The following is a 7,525-nucleotide window of genomic DNA, read 5'->3' on the forward strand; positions in this document are numbered from 1 at the left end:
CCGCTTGCGTGTGGCTTTGTACTCTTGCGAACGGGAGGCGCAAGTTATTTCTTGCCCGAAGAACTTTAATAAGAAGAATAATTTTATTGGTATGCCGTCCATCCTGACTGGGTTGCCCCAGCCACTCTGGGCAGCTCGAACAAAATATTAAAAACACCATACAACATCATACGTTTAAAGGCTTCCCTATACAGGGTTGCCTTGTTACTAAGTGTTAGTGCAGGTAACATGGTTTGACCTCTACATTTGAGAGGGACTGTAGTACAGGAGGCATCACAAGGGATCACACAACCGACCAGAGCAGCGCACGGAAACACTGTTTACCTTCCTGCCAGAGCGGTATCTACTTATCTACTTGCACTTTGACGTGCTTTCGAACTGCTGGGTTAGCAGGGACCAAGCAACGGGAGCTCACCCCGTTGCGGGGTTCGAACCACCGACCTTCTGATCGGCAAATCCTAGGCTCTGTGGTTTAACCCACAGCGCCACCTGCGTCCCAATCCAGGTATACATGGAACAAAAAGCATTTTTTGCTTCCATTTGACAGATTTCTCATCTGTCTCCAGCCATGAGCCAGAGGCATTTGAGGAAGGGGGGGGGGGTCCGTTTGCGGCTTTTAACTTTCCAAAGTTAACGGCCTGCATTGCTGGTTTAGCTTGACCAAACACTGGCTTCTGTGCACAACTTTAATCAGCCCTGAAACCTCCAGCTGTTTTTATCCTGCCGGCTGGGAGCATCTTAACACAGTGAAATTGACAGAGGTGCTCTTGTCCGAGACCCAAAAAGTACCGCATTGAGATCAAAGTATCCATCAAACCTCAATCCTACTAGTTCTGCTTGTTCTATTACAGAGGCAAGGAGCATTCCCCACCACCACCACCCAAAGGCCACATTTCCTCCTGGGCAACTTTCTGGGGGCCATATACTGTGGGTGTGCAGGGCCAGTGGTAAAAGTGAGCCGAGCAACAGATGCGAATTTTACCTTTCTACTGCACATTAGTTTCTACACAAGCACACTACAGCATGGGTAGGCAAACTAAGGCCCAGGGGCCGGATCTGGCCCAATTGCCTTCTAAATCCCGCCCGCAGACGCTCTGGGAATCAGCGTGTTTTTATATGAGTAGAATGTGTGCTTTTATTTTAAATGCATCTCTGGGTTATTTGTGGGGCATAGGAATTCGTTCTCCCCCTCAAAAAATACATAGTTCAGCCCACCACATGGTCTGAGGGATGGTGGACCGGCCCCCTTCTGAAAAAGTTTGCTGATTCCTGTACTACAGTCTTCCATCAGACAAGCAAGAGATTATCCCAAGAATTCAGGGGTCCATTCCAGCCAGGAAAAACACCTACCGAGGTGCAAACCAGAAGGGTGAGGCCTGGGGAGATTTCTGAGGGCCAAACAAGAAGGCTTGGAGGGCCACTTTCAGCTCCCTGCCGCAAGCCATGCCTCTGTTCCCTTAGGAGTCTGTTTGGCACCTCTCATTCATTGCACATGTAGATTGTGGTGATCCAGGTGATCCACTAGAGTAAGGTTGCCAGACGTCCCTGTTTCCCGGGGACAGTCCCTGGATTTACAAACCAGTCCCCTGACAAAATCCACTGAATACGACTGAAGTTGAATAGTGTCCCTGGATTCATTGAAAAAAATCTGGCAACCTTAGAGAGAGCCTAAGAGAGGCAGATGGATGTTCCCTGGAGAAAAAGTGAAACCGCAGCTGCTCCCTTGCAAATTTGGAGCATTCCAAAACCACAGGGAAAGGAGGCAGCATCCATTCTGGTGTGTTTTCAGCTGCCGTGTGCGTTACCATCTGCAACAGGCCTCCGGGTGCTTCTGTGCTTTCAAGTCTTGCATCCCTTTTCCTGCATAAGCCCTTTTAGAAAGATGGCCATTGTTTTGACTTTTCGGAAACATCCGCCCCTCAAAGATCCTGCCCAACTGCTCCCACCCTGCTACCACATTAGCACATTAACTGGGGGAGAGAGAGAATATGGTTTGTGGTTTAACAGCTAAAATACTGGTGATACAACTAGCTCGTTTGCAGGAGTTGTCAAAAGTACTTCTTCGCCAGCTAAAAAGCAGTAATGTGATACAGTGAAAATCAGGACACAGAACTACTTGGGCTCGCTTGACAGGTACGAGCTAAAGTTACCCATAGGAACACTGGAAGCTGCCTTCTGCAGAATCAGACCCTTGGTCCATCCAGCCCAGCATTGTCTGCACTGATTGGCAGTAGCTCCCAGGGTTTCAGACAGGGAGCCCTACCTGGTTCAGGGTGTCTGGCTCTTAACCATTCTTTGCCAGGGATCGAACCAGAACTGGCAAAAATGACAGATAGACTAAGAGAAAAAGACAACAGAGACTTTGAAAAAGATTGGGAACCATTCATATTATATTTGCAGAAACAAAGAAAGGCAATAGACTTGATGGCAGGATTTAAATAAACATCCGCATTATTAGCATCAGAAAATGTTTGGAAGATAGTGAAATAAGATGATGTATTTAATTTTATTTTTATGTTTTTAAGGTTTGATGTTATGTTATTAATAACTTTTTCTGTTGAGAGATAGCAAAGCGGGTGAAAACAGAAACAAACAAGAAACTCAAGTTGGGGGAAGTCTTGGAGGGGAGGGAGGGAGGAATATATAGTAAATGTTAAGAATTTGAGATGTATGTAACGAATGAAAATGAAAAATGAATTTAAAAAAAATTTAAAAAGAAAAGAACCAGAGCCCTTCTACATGCAAAGCAGATGTCCTGAACAGCAGAGAACTGGCACGAGAAACGCTGACACCAAACCCTACATACATTAAGCAAAATAGAAACACCGCCACCCAACCCCCCCATCTCACCCCCCCTTTTCTTCCTAATGTCTCAACAAATGAAACTGATTTGTAAAAATGTTACATGGAAAAAATACGAGATACATTAGGTAAAGGTAAAGGGACCCCTGACCATTAGGTCCAGTCGTGGCCGACTCTGGGGTTGCGGCGCTCATCTTGCTTTACTGGCCGAGGGAGCCGGAGTACAGCTTCTGGGTCATGTGGCCAGCATGACTAAGCCGCTTCTGGTGAACCAGAGCAGCGCACGGAAACGCTGTTTACCTTCCTGCCAGAGTGGTACCTATTTATCTACTTGCACTTTGACGTGCTTTCGAACTGCTAGGTTGGCAGGAGCAGGGACCGAGCAACGGGAGCTCACCCCGTCGCGGGGATTCGAACTGCCGACCTTCTGATCAGCAAGTCCTAGGTTCTGTGGTTCAACCCACAGCGCCACCCGCATGCCCACGAGATACATTACACATCTGTAAATCAAGAAAATCTTTAATAAAAGCAACAACTGTGCATTGTGAGCACCAGACTGACGCAGAGTATAAACAGCGCGGAAGCTAGCTGTGAAGCATAAGTTATTTTATTTCTAATATCTACTGCAATTAAAACTACTGGCTTGCCTGAGTGTTACAGCTCCCACTCAGCCATCTAATCACTACACCGATAAGACTCAGACAGCACCCAGAGTCAGGCAGAAGCAGAAGAAACGAAGAGCAGTTTCCGCCCCCTCCTTTCTGAAAACGTCATATCAGGAGATTCTCGCAATGGGAGGGGGTGAAAATATCAACATTGCCCCCATGGAAAGGCAGATCAGGAGGTCTTGCCGCCATCATTCTGTCACCTGCAAGAGAAAAACAGGTAAGGAGGACGCCAGGAGTGCTAGCTTCTCTCACAGGTGAAGCAGGGCATCTCTAACAACAGGTGGGCCTTTGAGAAAGCCTTACCTGCTGAATGCATTTGGACCTTTGCACCCATTTCATATGTTACTTGTGCAAAAATACATCTCCCCTCCTCTGGCCCCCTGGCCCCAACAGTCGTCCCCCCCCCCCCGCCAAAAGATGGAAAGAACCCAGAGATTGGTTTGAAAACCAACCGAATGAGACCAAATGGAGAAAAACCACCATCCTCCTTACCCAGTGGCCTCTCTCTGGTGTCCAGCGGAGCCCGAGGTCTGCACTGACTACAAGTCTTCAATGATGATGCCATCTGGATGGAAGAGAATGAAAATGAGGGTCAGTCCGGCCGCTGCCCTCCCAGGCCAGGTCGGAAAGGCCTGCCAGGCAGGGGAGCAGGTCCTGCAGGATTCCCAGCAGGAAAACCAGGGAGGCAAGGACCTTAAAGCAAACAAGGGACAAGGGAGTTCGCTGTTTCCAAGGTGTGGGGCTTACCTTCTTTGGGTCTCCACTGGAAGCACATCAGGTGTGGCTGAATTACTGTCATCTGTGTTGTAAACAAAAAAATGCCCTTTCCCCTTATGGGGTATCCAAGAGCCCATATAGAGTCCTTACATAGGTTCCCTATTGGTAGAAGAGAATAACAGAGGCCAACCAGAGAATATTGAGAAGCCTCATGTTGCTGCAGAGATGAAGGGGTGCAGGTTAGACGCTGCCTCCTCCCAGTCTCCCTTGCCCCTTCTCCCTTCTCCCTCCTGCCTCCTGCCTCCTGCCTCCTCTTCCCCACCACTCGGAGCTCCCCCTGGAGTTCTGCCCCCTTCCCACAACCCCATCCATCCCAAGGACCCCACACCTCAGCTGGATGAGGGCCTCCAAGGTCAGGGCCAGGGTCAGGGAGTGATCCCTGGGGCCCCAAGATGTTCTGGGAGAGAACAGAGGAGGAAAGTCAGCTCTTTCCGGGGGTCTTCGGAGGATGGCTCTGACCCCCAAGGCCCGGCTTGGCTTTCCAGGGGAATGGCAACCCCTTCTCCAAAGCCGCTCCCTCCCCCACCTCCCTGTGGGGGTCCCTCACACCACCCATCACTCACCAGAATGGCTTGGGCCGTCTCCTGCTTGGAGCACTTCAGAGTTCGGAGCCCCCTGAGCTTAGCTGCCTGGCACTCTTTGATCACCCCCAGGAGGTAGCGCTGTTTGTCCTCCAGCAGCTGAAATACAAAAGTCAGGCTGTCAGTCCTTGATGGCGGGGTGGGGGGGCCTCTCCGCATCCAAGAGGGCAGAGTGGGGGGCAAAATAGCCCAGGCAATGGGGAGATACTCACCCCTGGCGAAGGGATGTGGAACCTCAGCATAATAATGAAATATACTCAGAGTCGCAAAGTGATTTCATGCTCTTTATTCAGCTCATAGTGGTGAGGAGGAATGAATGAAAGTCCCCTCAAAGCATCTGCTTTATGTACATTAATTACACAATGGGCTGCACATGATTGGCTAATTCCGGAATTCTACTGTAAGCCAATCAGGTTGTGGATTCACTTCTATCTGGAGCATGATTGGGTGGTTCCTGCCAACCAATCATAGTGCTGCATTGTTCTAGGACCAATCAGACTGCTGCATTCTGAATCCTATTGTTCTAGGACCAATCAGACTGCTGCCTTTTTGGATCCTATTGTTCTAGGACCAATCTGACTGCTGCAGTTTGGATCCTATTCAACTCAGTACATAACAAATAATAATAATAATAATAATAATAATAATAATAATAATAATAATAATAATAATTTATTTATATCCTGCCCTCCCCAGCCGAAGCCGGGCTCAGAGCGGCTAACAACAATAAAAGTAACACAGCATTCTAAAATCAATTCATTTTAAAATCAGTTCAAAATCAAATTAATGGCAACCATTGGGCTAGAGTTCTATGGGGATTACCAAAGGAGGGGGTCAGGCTGTGCCTTGGCCAAAGGCCTGGTGGAACAGCTCTGTCTTGCAGGCCCTGTGGAAAGATGTCAAGTCCCTCAGGGCGCTGGTCTCTTGTGACAGAGCGTTCCACCAGATCGGGGCCACAGCCGAAAAAGCCCTGGCTCTGGTTGAAGCCAGCCTAACCTCCCTGTGGCCCGGGATCTCCAAGATGTTTTGGTTGGAAGATCGTAAGGCCATCCTGGTCTCTGAGGGCCAGACAGGTCGCCATCTCAAGGACAAGAGTGGATCCAACCTCCATGGACTGGGGACTTGGCCATGACAAGAAGGGGATATAATAAACAACAATCTGCCCTTATTCCCTTATGGGGGACACAAGAGCCCTTATAGAGTCCTTTGCAGGTTCTCCATCGGTCAGAGAAAATAACAGAGGCCCACCAGAGAATACTGAGAAGCAAAGCAGCTCATAAGCCTGATCTTTATCGATCTGTTGCAACAGGGTGCCCCCTTCACACGCAGGAAAGGAGGAGGACCCAGAACCCAGGTGTGCCCGCCCTTGTATAGACATTTTAAATTGCCCACCCTGGAGTCCAAGACCACCCCCAGAAACATTATACATATATCACAGAAGGGGTTTAGCTCAAGATCACTCCCCACAAACACCATACCTACATCACAGAAAAGGTGGTCTACAGCAGAAATCTGAGTGCGTTGTTTACCTCCTGTCTGGCAGGTTACCTGTTAATGCTTACTTGATTGGATACCCTAGGGAGCCTGGCCAGTCTTTTGTAGTGACAAATACTTGGTTCCTGAGCCAAGTCACAGGCTCACTCTATTCATACACATATATACCCTTAAGACAGGTATTGTGAATGAAAAGACAATGGGGAGGCTTTTCCATTTTCCTTTGACCTTGCAGAGAAAACATTTGGTCAGTTTGGGAGCCAAAATGGCTCCAGGACTGCCCTCCTGTGCTGCCTCAGAGATGTGGCCCATGCATTTATGTACGTGTTTGCCTGGCAAATCCATGAACATTTATTATATATCTGTATATATATAAGATTTTTTTATTTCAGGGGACTCAAGTGGGCTGGGAAACAGGAACATGTCTTATCTTTTTCTTTGTTTTACTCAATGGATGTAAGGTGGAGGTCAAGGGAGGGACAGGGGCAAATCTGAGACTCAGGTTTCCACCAGAAACACCCACCCAGTTTGTGACACAGATGTGATGCATGTATGGCGTTTTATTAAAAGGTGCGGGTAAAATGGGCTTCTTTCTGCTTCTTCCATGTGGCAGTTGGAAGTCCTGTTGCAACAGGTCGTTGAATAAAGAGCCAAGACTCTGCAGGGGACCCCAGGACTCAACCCCCCCCCCCGAACCCAGGAGACAAAGAGAAAGGAAGGAATGCTACTCACAGCCTGTCCATTTCCGCCACGAAAAATTCCCACCCTCCTCTCTAACCTAGTTAACTATCTAAAATGCCCACCCAAGCCTAACTCTCACCCCAACCCCCAGCCCTAACCCTACACCTAACCCTAACTACTCTTCTATAAACAAAATAAATATACACAGAATATATACAAAATAGGCACAAATGTGCACCAAATAAAAATGTAAAATAAAAAATAAAGTAAAATAAAAGTGTTAAAATCAAAATAAATCAAAGTAATAAATCAATCAAAATCAAAATAAGAAACCGGAAAAATAACAGCAAACCAAACTCCTCTCCTAATCACCACCAACGGCCACTAACTCCTCTTTCTCTACTCGCCTCACTACTAACCCATAATAGCTGCCTGCAAGTGGGTGGCTTTTAAAGGAGAAGCAAGAGAGGTCACAAAGGAGGGCGGGGCCTGGTCACCATGGCAACCCCCCACACCTGAGCC

The 7,525-nt window shown here is 48.0% G+C and overlaps 1 long non-coding RNA gene across 1 annotated transcript; it reads right to left on the minus strand.

Annotated features, from left to right (window-relative positions):
• Positions 1-4,630: 4,630 nt before the first annotated feature.
• On the minus strand, positions 4,631-7,287 carry LOC310764883. The gene is made up of 3 exons (XR_014549317.1): positions 7,055-7,287; positions 4,811-4,927; positions 4,631-4,644 (listed from the first exon to the last, which is right to left on the minus strand). It is a non-coding gene; the product is annotated as an uncharacterized lncRNA (long non-coding RNA).
• Positions 7,288-7,525: the final 238 nt, after the last annotated feature.

Source organism: Podarcis filfolensis (assembly GCF_964270895.1).
Source record: "Podarcis filfolensis genome assembly, chromosome: 6".
Classification (NCBI taxonomy): Eukaryota; Metazoa; Chordata; class Lepidosauria; order Squamata; family Lacertidae; genus Podarcis; species Podarcis filfolensis.